General features: G+C 44.0%; 1 long non-coding RNA gene across 1 annotated transcript; it reads left to right on the forward strand.

The window, feature by feature from the left end:
• The first annotated feature begins 80 nt into the window (after positions 1-80).
• LOC121693283 lies at positions 81-11358 on the forward strand. The gene is made up of 4 exons (XR_006025455.1): positions 81-556; positions 1013-1190; positions 9965-10261; positions 10397-11358. It is a non-coding gene; the product is annotated as an uncharacterized LOC121693283 (long non-coding RNA).
• Positions 11359-12928: the final 1570 nt, after the last annotated feature.

Consider the following 12928-nt stretch of genomic DNA (forward strand, 5'->3'; position numbering starts at 1 on the left):
CTTTCCCTTACTCTTTCTCTCATGTTTCTCTGACTCCCTCTCTCTATATCATGTCTCTATATCCCTTCTCTTTCTCCATCCACCTCCTCTCTCTCTCTGACTATCCCTCTTTCTCTCTGACCTCGTCACGCTTCTATCCCTCTGTCCCTCCATGTCTCTCTCCACCCCCTTTCTCCCTCTATCTCTCTCTCTGTCCATCTCTGGCCAGTGGAAGGTGACCCTGCCTGCTCCATTAGTTGCTTGCAAGTGTTGCTGCCAGTCTGGCTCTCAGCTTCATCAGAGCACCGTGGCTGGGCACCTGGGTCACACATCAATCTGGCCATCGCAGACGGAGGGAACAAAAGACAGAGGGAAGAGAAGTTGGAGAGAAAGAGACTGAAAGAGACGGTGTGAAGGAGAGACTTTCAAAAACCTTTGTCTTTTGAAAACCTTTGTTTCAAGTTCAAGTTCAGGTTTATTACCATATCTACTGGGGAAAAAAAATCCATCAAGCACCATAGAAACATCAGCCTGCATCACTAGCTAATTACCAGAGCCAATGCTAGAGCCAATAAAGGTGACTATTTCTCCTTCTGCGCCCCCATTTTACTGGAACTGAGCCAAAGAGAATGAGTGGGATGAGAACAGAGAAGTCATTTGAATACAGTGCATATAGAGAGATAGGAGGTGGAAATGAGCCATAGAGACAGTCAGAGAGTGAAACATGAGGAAAAAGAAAGATGAAAGTCACAGACAGAGATGTACAGTATCTATGTTTGCCATATATTGTATTCAATGTATTTTGTAAACCTGATGTTTAGATGTTCCGCTTTATAAAATGTTTATCATGTTAATAAAGCTCATTTCAACTTAATCAAAAGTTAATTGAGAGAGAGATAGAAAGAGAGAGAGGGAGAGATGAGGCAGAAGAAAAGAAAGTAAGTAAGAAATAGTCTGAGGGAGAGTAAAAAATGGAGCACTTGTTCGAGGCCCTAATGCATCTGACCCTCTTCCCTCCCATTACATAAAGCAGGAGCCATGCGAGGCCACATGAGGCCTTCAGTCTCCTCCTCACCTGAGCAACCCCTCTCACACTCACAGGAGGCTGTGAAGGATGCACACCACTCCTCCCTGCCTACCCCCCGCCCCCACTGACTCATCTCAAACAGCTACAGCAAGGGAAAGGATGACTGAGTGCTACCATAACCAGGGTAGGAATTTCACGGCGGCCATGACGGCCATGGCCGTCGTAGCCCCTTGGGTTGGTCGTGAGGCCCCTTTAAAAATCGGAGGTTTATAGGCCACGGTGGCCTTGGTGCCCCCTTCTTTCAATATTCTGCTTTGCGTCCTACTAATAGCGATTTTTATTTAGCCTGTGGCCTGTCAAAATTATCTTAGCATTCACAGCGCAAATTAATTTAGTCTTTTACGCAGTGGAGAAAGTGACAGCGCAAGAAAGTGCGTCCAAATTCACCCATTCTCAGTTGAACTACTCGCGAAGTAGCCTATTCATCACACAGACATCACAAGTATCACATGAAAGAGCTTTTACTCAGCTTTTAAACAATGTTAGCCGATAATTGCTGTGTTGAACGGTTCGCGAGAAAAGTAAATAATATAATTCAATTTAATCATACATTCTACTGAAGGTTTTGCGTCCCATGATCTCCCTACCCATTTATCTCGGTGGAATACTTTACGAACCCTTCTTTTAACACATGACAAACCATATATCAGAATAAACAGGAGACCTTACCGAACACAAAGGTGTAAAGCAGTCCCCTGTACAGTTAGCCGTTCCAGAGTAATACAGTTTTTAATTTGCAGTAAAGTTTGACATACATGGATGTCTCCAAATTTGGGCTTTAAGTTTTACAATGTGTTTAAATTGTTCCACATGATTTCATAACGGGCTAAATACAAAATAAATGTTACAAATATCGCCTAGATATTGGTAAATCAGAGGACAGCTGACTAAGAGTTTGTGAAAGTAGCCTTAAAGAAAAATTCCGGTTTTTAGCACTTTAAGGCCCTTTTCTGGTTTGTTTTGGATGAACTAGAGTGGACACCGAAATTTTGACGATTGGTCCTGTCGCGACTTTTCTGACTCGTTTTGAATCGCCTTTGACTTCTCAGGGTGGCTGGCAATGGTCATAGTAGTAGGCTACTCAAACATGTCCTAAAACAACCCTTAACGTTCGTTTTCAAAACTGTGCAACTCACCGAGTGGTTAGTGGTGTTCGTTGATTATTAAACGCAAATATATCGCCGTAATGTATGATTTCCAGCCGTCTTATTTGCTATTGTGGAACTATTCACAACCGCTCAATATTTGAACCTGAAGCATAGACGGTGGCGCAGCTAACGTGCAATGAGTCTTCCAACAGAAATCAATGGGATTTTACAAAATGGCAAATAAAACACGACAGAAACTGTATTTCGCTACGCTACTTGTTTTGGAACATCAACGAACACCACTAACCACTCGGTGAGTTGCACAGTTTTGAAAACGAACGTTAAGGTTTGTTTTAGGACATGTTTGAGTAGCCTACTACAGTATGCCCATTGCCAGCCACCCTGAGAAGTCAAAGGTGATTCAAAACGAGTCAAGACAGGTCGAGACAGGACCAATCGTCAAAATGTCGGTGTCCACCACTCTAGTTCATCCAAAACAAACCAGAAAAGGGCCTTAAAGTGCTAAAAACCGGAATTTTCCTTTAATGATCACAATGCTAAGCATGCATCTAGGCTATTTGAGTTTCTTAAAGCTGAGCTGTGCTTAAATTGTTCAATACATGATTTCATAACAGGCCAAATATAAAATAAATGTTATATATAGCCTAGATATCTGTAAATATTAGATTGATGGTTGCTCCGCCTAATTTGTGCTTATATTTACTCTTTTACCTTGTATTAACCCCTAATTTTTTGCACTTTTCCACTGCACTGATTACGTATGATGGCGTTACACTCAGAAACATCGGAAATGAATTGCCTTTTTTGTTTCGGGATGTTTTAATTGACGATTCTACCTGGCCGACTGAGATTCTCCGAGATGCATCAGGGAACCATGGAGACGCATCTCGGCGCAGAAGGAAAAAAACACAGAGGAAAACGAGCCGGGGCCCGTAACAGATTGAGGAATAGAGCTCATAGGCCTCCACTGCCTAGCATTCTTCTAGCCAATGTCCAGTCTCTTGTGAACAAGATGGATGAACTAAGAGCGAGGATACAGTTTCAAAGAGACATCAGGGACTGTAACATTCTATGCTTTACTGAGACATGGCTAACTGAACTTGTACCGGACTGTGCCATCACTCCGATGGAGTTTTTCTCTGCTGCTCGCTCTGACAGGACTGAGGAATCTGGAAAATCGAAAGGTGGCGGTGTTTGCATCATGACGAACAGCAATGTCACCGTTCTCTCAAAGTCCTGCTCGCCTCATCTAGAACATCTAGCGATCGTCTGTCGACCCTTCTACCTGCCCCTTGAGTTTACTTCGGTAATATTCAACGCTGTCTACATTCCTCCACAAGCCAACACAGATGCTGCGGTTTCAGAATTGCAAGAAGTGTTAAATAGACAACAACACACGCACCCTGAAGCTGCGCTTATTGTGGCCGGTGATTTCAATCAAGTACATCTGAACCGGTCCATGCCTGAATTTATTCAACACATTCACTTCCCTACACGTGGTGACAACACACTGGATCACTGCTACACACAGTTCAAGAACAGTTACAAAGCGAAGTCTCTACCAGCTTTCGGAAAATCAGATCATGCCGCTGTCTTCCTACTGCCTATGTACAAGCAGAGAAGTCAGATGGACCCCCCAGTGACGAAGGAGGTCAAGCGCTGGACTGACCAATCAGAAGCCAGGCTACAGGACGCCCTTAGCAACGTTGACTGGGAGATGTTCAAGACGAACTCTGCTGACATCAATGAGTTTACAGAAGTATCATTGAGTTACATCAATATGCTAACTGATTCCATCATCCCAACTGTAAAGATCTGAAGCTTCCCTAACCAGAAGCCATGGGTGGATAGAGAAGTGAGAACGGCATTAAAGACACGCACCATGACTTATAATGCTGGGCTTATTTCAGGGGATATGACGGATTACACAGCAGCATCTTATAGTTTACGCAGAGCTATTAAAGATGCTAAGCGGCGCTATAGAGACAAAGTTGAAGCTGATTTCTTGGAGGGTGATCCAGCACGAGTGTGGAAAGGACTCCGAACCATCACTGGCTTTGAAAGAAAGTCCCCTCCTATGATGAATGTGAGTAAAGCCCTCCCTGATGAACTTAATGCTTTTTATGCTCGCTTTGACATGAAAAACACAGACTATCTTGCACTAGCTGCAGCATGTGAAGCAAATGAGGATGCACCTTTCTGTGTCTCTGAGGTCGATGTGAGCAATGCTTTTAGGAGGGTTAATTGACCGATCCCAAGCCCCTCCTCCCATTGTCAGTCCCATAGTTACTGTTGCTAAGTCGGACAAGTTTGCAGGAAAATGTGCGAGAACGCGTGTTCAACATGGGTACGCAGCACCATTTAGCAGAGTGTAACAGTGTATGCTAGATTTCTGGGCGTCAAGTAATATTGATATATTCAAAAAACAGAGGCCAGAAAGGCCTTCAGTATTTGGAAGGACACATTCACAATGTCTGCTGTTATCAACGAGGTGGAACACCACAAATTGAGGACAAACCAATCTGGTGTTACGGATCTTAATGGGATGCATGTTAACTGGGGATAAACAATTAGCACGTTATCACAAGCAGGTAGTTTACCTTATTTGCTGCAGACGTGACTGATTCAATAAACAGGTCTGTGCAAACATATGGTGTTGACGTGTCCATAACAAAATCTAACCATATTTCGAGGATTAATTAAAGACGGGTCCAAGTGCTGCAGATCCAAGTTCCCACGCAACTTTGGAGAGTGGCTACTGGCTAGCCTGTTAAGCAGCTCATGTTGGGGAGGTAGAGAGATAGCTTCGCTTCGGTAGGCCGATAGCCTACTTATTATTTTGAATGGCTGCTTTAGAAGGAAGAGTTCAAATAAACATGATACAAATGTAGGCTATTGAAAAGAAACCACTAGATCTACCCGAGTTTACCCATACAACGCACGACATATCTGCAGTTTGCAGACGTGATTTGTCTTGCACAAGACTTAATCAGTGCCCGCTTATGCTATACTTAATTTAAATGTGGGCAATGTAGTAGGCCTAATATTGGCGATTTCGAGACTGCATAGCCTATACAGCAAGGTTTTCAATCGGCACATGATTTGATCTTTAGAAGACTTTGGCTATCTCTCGTTCAGCCATCAATGATGCATCGCAGTAGTCTATTCCGTTTGTTGAAAAAATGGTCATTAGCTTATTTCTGTGAACAGTCTTCTATCCCAAGTTAAACATGGCAAGGTAGCCTATGCCTAAAAGCTGAAAGTATTCTTATTGTGTGTGTGTAAGGCGATACGCGATTGAAGGTGTAGCCTATTTGCGCGTACTTCCAATTGTATGAGTGTGAGTTCAGTTCCTGCAAGGTAGGTATAATTTTTTGCGTAGGCTTATGTTGTCGTTTCAACAGTGGAAACCAGGTTTAGTTATGTTTTTGTATGTAGTTATGAACACAAAAAAGGGAACATTTTCGTACACACTCAGATTTCTTTACTGAAAAGTAGCAGCCTATCCAAAGTTATGCAAAGTTAGGCCTATGTCTGTCAACGTTTCACACGGTCAGGATATCGGATGTCACTTCTACAAGTATCCCAGGCATATATTTGAACCTTTTTGAGCTCTTTAGTTATTTTTTAGTTACTTAGGCTACTCGCAAAAGAAGCATTAGCATTCACATAACCAGCGTATTATAGGCTACAAAATGGACACTATAAAATTCAAAATTGACCGAGGTTGACCGAGGTCCTCCGACGTCCTCATTGTGACATAGTAAAAGGGGGCGGGGCTTGGGATCGGTCAATTGTACAAAAGCTGCTGGACCGGATGGAATTTCTAACAGGTTTTTGAAATCCTGCGCTGCTCAGTTAGCTCCTGTGTTCACTTATATCTTTAACACATCATTGGCTCAAGAGACAGTTCCTACTTGCCTCAAGCAGTCTGTTATTGTTCCAGTACCGAAAAACAAAAGTCCATCATGTCTGAATGACTACCGCCCAGTAGCCCTGACGTCTACAGTGATGAAGTGTTTTGAGAAGCTTGTGAAAAACATTATCTGCTCATCCATCCCTGCCTCCTTCGACCCCCTCCAATTTGCTTACAGAGCCAACAGTTCTACAGAGGATGCCATCTCAAACCTCATGCACACCACCTTAACTCACCTGGAGGAGGGGAATGGGAATTATGTGAGGATGCTGTTCATTGACTTTAGTTCAGCATTCAACACGATAGTACCTCTCACCTTGGTCACAAAGATGAAGGCCTTAGGACTGAACACCACCCTGTGTCACTGGATATTTGACTTCCTCACCAACTGTTCACAAGTGGTTAGAGTGGGGGGTCTGACATCTGACTCATTAACCATCAGCACTGGTGCTCCCCAAGGCTGTGTTTTGAGTCCACTGCTGTACAACATCTACACACATGACTGCAAAGCCAACAGTAGTCATACCTCCATCATCAAGTTTGCAGATGACACAGTGATCTTGGGCCTGATTAGTAACAATAATGAACAGCTCTACTTGGATCAGGTTGATGAGGTGGCACAGTGGTGTCAATCTAACAGCTTGACACTGAATATCACTAAAACCAAGGAAATGGTAGTGGATTACAGAAGGCAGCAGCAGAACTACAGTTACACCCCACTAATGATCAGCGGGCAACCTGTAGAGAGAGTCACAAGTTTTAAATACCTTGGTGTCCACATTACTGAAGACTTAACATGGACTGTTAACACTCAATATGTTCTGAAGAAGTCCAGACAACGACTCTACTTCCTTCGTTAGCTAAGGAAATTCAAAGTTTCTACATCCATCATGAAGGCCTTCTACACTTCAGCGGTTGAGAGTGTTCTAACTGGTAGCATCATCACCTGGTATGGGAACTCCACAGTTAAAGATTGTAGTACTCTGCAGAGAGTAGTGCGCTCAGCTGAACGTACTATAAGAACTCAACTCCCTGCTCTACAAGATATCTATTCCAGAAGAGTAGTCCTAAGAGCCCAAAAGATTCTGAAGGACTCTTCTCATCCTAACAATCGATTATTCCTACCGCTGAAATCAAGAAGACGCCTATGTAGTCACAAAGCCAGAACTGAGAGACTCAGGAGAAGTTTTTATCCCCAGGCCATCCGAACTCTGAACTCACACTATACTGACTTTGCACACATTCACTCCTCAGCACTCTCAAACATTTCCCAACTCTGAACTCACACTATACTGACTTTGCACTCATTCACTCCTCAGCACTCATGACCCCCCCCCCCCCCCCCCACACACACACACCTACATGACTTTTAGCACTTTTACATCCCTCTCCCTATGCTACAGACCTTTTATTTATTTTCTTATTTCATCACACGTCAAAACACACACACACACACACACACACACACATACATACACACACACACACATATCTGACTATGTTGATTTCTCCAACTTTTGCACATCTCCATAGAACTTTTTATTTATTATTTTTGATTTCTCCTCCATCTATCTACCCATGTCCTTGATTGCCTAGCCTTTCTGCCCCCACCCCACCCTCTACATACTTGCTGCACACTGCCCCCCCCCCCCCCCCCCACATACACAGCACATTGTCTTCAGGATCTTCTCCAACACACATCCTCTACATACTTACAGCAGACTGCCCCCACCTACCCACACACACACTACACACAGTCACTGCTCCACTCCCCTTCCGCCCACACACACATCTTCACTGTCATCACTCATATACATCATACATACAGTACTCTGCAATAGTAAGTCCCTTCACCATACTTGCAGTACACTCCCCCCCCCCCCTCCTCCCCTATATACACAGCACATTATTTCATCAGGAAGCTTCTCCAACACACATATTGCACACTGCCCTTTCCCCACATACACAGCACACTATCCCATCTCCCCTGTCATCCCCCCAACACACACACCAAGACCCCTGGCAGTTGGGTTAGCCCCTTGAGCCGTGGATCTGCCCAAGGTTTCTTCCTTGGTAAGGGAGTTTTTCCTTGCCCCTGTTGCTCTTGGGTGCTCCTTGTTGGTGCCCCCCGCCCAATCCCAATCCTCCCCCACCTTTCTTATGAAGCCCATTTTTATAGCCTACTACTGTATAGTTAACTTTGGCCTTGGTGCCCTGACATGTGGCCTTTGTGCCCTCCACCAAATATGCCCAACTGAAGGCCAAGTGGCCTTGCCCCCAGAATGGTGAAATTCCAAGCCTGACCATAACGCTTCAGATACACAAACAGACTCACATGCGAACTTGGAACATGCAGGCTGCCAATCATGAGACCAGACATACAGCAGAAAGCCCTTGAGAGGGGCGTTTTGTACCCCCCCCCCCTTCTCTGCTGCTTCTGTTCCTTGGCCCCACAAACACACATTACTCACCCACTGCGCAGACCCAGGAGAGCAACGCAGAGACATTGCTTCTGCGGCAGAGAAGGTAAGGAGGCATGACCCCATTTAAGGCCATGGGGGCTGGAAAGACGGGTTGGTGTCAAGAGAGAGGAGAAAAAGAAGAAAAGTTCCAGCTGTAGTTGAGTTTCTGTATCAGCTCTGGCCTTCATCACTGCCCTCCTTTTTCTCCTCCTCCTCCATCACCGCAGGTCATCCTCAATGTGTCTAATTAGAGTCTGTGCTCAGGATGTCACATCACATCTGAGAAGTGGACTCTGACATAGCCGACATAGCCCAAGCCTTCTGCCACTGTAGTATAGCTGTCTTTGTGTGTTTGCTTGCAAGTGTGTGTGTGTACAGTATGTGTCTAAACCTGTAACATACTTCCATCATTGTTTGGATCTGTAAATTCTTCCCCTGTGTGTTTGTGTGTCTGTATGTGTTTACATGTCTGTGTATGTGAGTGACTATGTGTGTACACAAACATGCTTTTGTGTGTGTGTGTGTGTACATCATTCCCCATTAGAGGATGTGCCTGGGGCCCGTGACCTGCTATCCACCCCCCATACCCCAAAATCCTGTTCTTAATTAGGGCCAGATGTTACATTATGTGCAGTGCTGAAAAAAGAAAATAAGAAATAGGAACAGATAGTTCTGCAAGGTTCACAGCTGCAACATGGGGAAAATACATACATAAATATATGCACACACTAACACAAATACGGCAATTTCACACGTGCACACATACATGCATACAGCAGCCTCAACATAAAAAGCTAATTAATGCTGACTTAAAGCTAGAGGCCCCCAGCAGTGTGCAGCTTCTTGCACTGAGCCCCAAAAGGTTCCACCCTACCCCTACCAACCTCACACACATATCCCAGCACACGCACACTCCACTGAAGGTCACCATGGAGACACTGGCAATTTGTAACTTCTTTCTTTATCTCCTAGATTCACTGTTCTCCCAGACCTGCTGCTTTAGTCCGTGCAGCAGGAGGCGGGAGACAGGTTTCGTTGGAGGCAGTTGCTGCGGGGCCTTGTGAGAGTAAGAGAGTAGATAGAAAGAGTTCGCCTTCATGAGTGCACGGTCGGCATTATGTCCTTTTTCTGCCTTTACTTGGTCAGAGACAATACCACATCCAGATTGAGAGACAACCTAGAGAGGGGTCCATACTCTCTCTCTGTGTGTGTGCATATGTGTCCTGAGATATTTGTGTGTGGCTGTCTCTCTGAATGTGTGTGTGTGTGTGTGTGTGTGTGTGTGTGTGTGTTTTGAAGAGGTAGCTAGACAGAGGCTGCTAATTACAGCTGTGTGCTATTTAAACACACCTAATTAAGTGAAATGCAAAGCAGATCATTAGTTGAAAGCTGTTTGTTCCCCATTGGCTAGAGGTTAGCTGTGGAAGGCTGCAGAGCTGCTGGGGAAACAGGCAGAGCAGCATCAAATCTTGATGCTGGGACCACAGCCTGCCCTTTCTACTCCCATCCACCACAAACTCTCCAACCATCCATCCACCAGCTCATCTATCCACCAACCCATCTATCCACCAATCCATCTATATCTATCTATCTATCTATCTATCTATCTATCTATCTATCTATTCATTCCACCAAACCTGACTTCTACAAAGATTTTCCAGCCCATGGCCATGAATGTCTGTTCCAAACGGGAGACATGTCTTCAGAGGTAAATATCAAAGGTTTTTGCCTTGAATGCCCCCCCCCCCACCCCGAAGTCAATCGTTATCTGATGAGGTGTTTGAGCCTGAAAAGGGTGGCTTTTGTGAAGGCTGTGTGGTGTTTTTTTTTCACCACTGTGCAGACACCCAGAGAAAGGATTAATGGCACGTCGAAGCTAATCACCGACAGGCCGCGATGCTATCTGCCTGGATGCCTCACTCTTGTCCTCAGTGTGCCGCTTGTCAGCCAGCCCAAGCACAAGGAAGGTGAAATAAATAAATGCCTCGTTCATTCTGCGCAATTTCATTACCATAGAGAAATGTCCGAGTCTGCTGAGGGGCTGATCATGAGTATGGTGTTCTCTCTGGCGGCCTTTTGGAAGAAGGAAAGCGTGACAAACTGAACTGGATATGTGGCCTAATTCTGCTATGAATTATGTTGACAGGTGAGAAGGCAGAAGCAAAAACAATGGATACTGGAATGGGGGTTCGTTTTTACAGTTTTGAGAAAAGAGTGGAAGGTTTCAAAAAATGTGTTTTAGCAATTGTGAAAAACTGAATGCCGGAATAGATTTTCAGCACTGTAAATGAGAAGTATTGCAGTCTACAGCCTACAATGTACTTGCCTCACTGATTATTGCTGTCCATTGTTGATATGAACCTGCATTGTTCAGCAACCGGTTTACACTCTGAACTAGCTTATATTGGTTGTTGTGATGACGTACCTCATAGGCCTGTCCTCACCGCGTCCCAATGGCGGCCACTACGAACTCTTTCATATGCATTTTACTGTTTAAATGTATTCATGCTCGTATTACACTCCTGGCCACCCGTTATATTCCATGAATTCATTGTTCATTTCTGACGCTGTGTCTAGTTTGTGTGTGTATTAACAGATAGGTGCACATACTGTTGAAATTGCACGAAACATTTCACTCGCATTTCATTCATTCTTCCAACGTACGTCCCTGTTTATTTAAAAATGTGACTGTAACCATAACATGCTTGCCGACTTATGTCTTTATTTTGTAGTGGCTGCCCATAGCCATATTTGTTTTGTAGATATCTTTTTTTTCTAATTTTAATGAACTCTACTTTTTTGCACTGGGACCTCAAACACCCTGGTGGGGGTTTAATAAACTGCAAAACGGAATTTTTGACTGTATATTGCCTCTTTGTGCCAACCCTTAAGACCCTCGACGTACAGTGGGCATCGCTTTCAAATGACCACTTCATTCGCGCATTACGCGGCGTGAAGCTGCGTGAAGCTTTAGTACCACTTTCAGCCACTGTGCGTCGCTCTGCCACTGTACATCGCTCTGCCTGCCGTCCCTTACATAATTGTTGCCGAGAGTAATCCCAGCCTACGAATTCAATAACAAAATAAATCATGCATAATTAAACATTACCTCGATTTAGGCTACTTGGGTATGGCTTAAGGCTTGACTACACGAAAATCGAAATTGAAATTTGCTGTCTACATTATTGTCAGTGTTGGGGTTAACGCAACTACGCAAATCAAAACAGTGGTGTGATAATTGAGCCAGTAGAGAAATAACTGTTCAGAATTAATCTGTAGCCTTGGGTAGGCTTCTGCAGAAAACAATGTTGTTGCCGATTTAATACTATCTGGCGACGTTTTTGACAGGCTACGCAATAGAGGCTTAGACAACTATGACCCACGTTTTGGTTTCGTAAATTAATTTGCCCTACTTCTTGACTGCAATGTAGTCAATTGACTGCTTGACATGTCATTTTTATTTTTCTGTACAATAAACAATTACATCTGACTGCAGACGCGCCACTTCCCTCCCCATATTCCAAGATTAAGATAGTAGCCTATACAAAAAGCACTTCATACTATCATAAAAAAAATAGTTAAAACGAATAGCTATTTGCAATTTGACAAAACACTGGTCCTCATTTTGCGAATGCGAGGACGATATGAGCCTGTTGCATTTAGTTAGATGTCCGAGTCACGCATAATGTTTGAAAACCACTGGCTCGTAATCACAATAATTTAACACACGACAGTTTGATAACCTACTTCATCATGTCCCCATGCCTACATTTTTGTGAGTAGCATAGAGATCGTTAAAAACAATAAAGTATGGCTCTCCGTTTGGGACATCGAAAACGAGAACCACTGGCTTAACAAGTTACCTACAGTCCAGAACACAGAATCTGTTGCAATATTCTGATGATCGGCGATGATATCGGGAAATTCTTAAAGTAAGAATTTCACTTCACCATGCACCTTCGACAATACCTGGCCTACCTGGTATCATTACAAACATTATTCTGTGTCCTAAAACTGGCATATTTTATGGCATTGTGTCATGTAAGTTCGTTGCAAAATCTAGAGAAATGTGTGAGGTGGTCAGCGGGGGACAATTGAGACACACATTGGATTGTGTTATTACTTGAACATTCCACACTATCCACAGCTGTGGTAGGCCTATCAGGGGCAGGAGGATTACTGTCAGCGCAGGCTTTATATAAAATTCTTCAACAGAAGGCCTCGAATGTTGTCTTGTTTGTGGAGCGCTTTGCTTCGCTTCTGTAATTTTGGCTTCATTGAAAATGAGGGCTTCCCTCAATGACCCTCCCGAGAATAAATAAAGGTTGAATGAATGAATGAATGCAGGCTTGCCCAAAATAAAGGCATGTGGTTT

Source organism: Alosa sapidissima, chromosome 19, assembly GCF_018492685.1.
Source record: "Alosa sapidissima isolate fAloSap1 chromosome 19, fAloSap1.pri, whole genome shotgun sequence".
Taxonomy (NCBI): Eukaryota; Metazoa; Chordata; class Actinopteri; order Clupeiformes; family Clupeidae; genus Alosa; species Alosa sapidissima.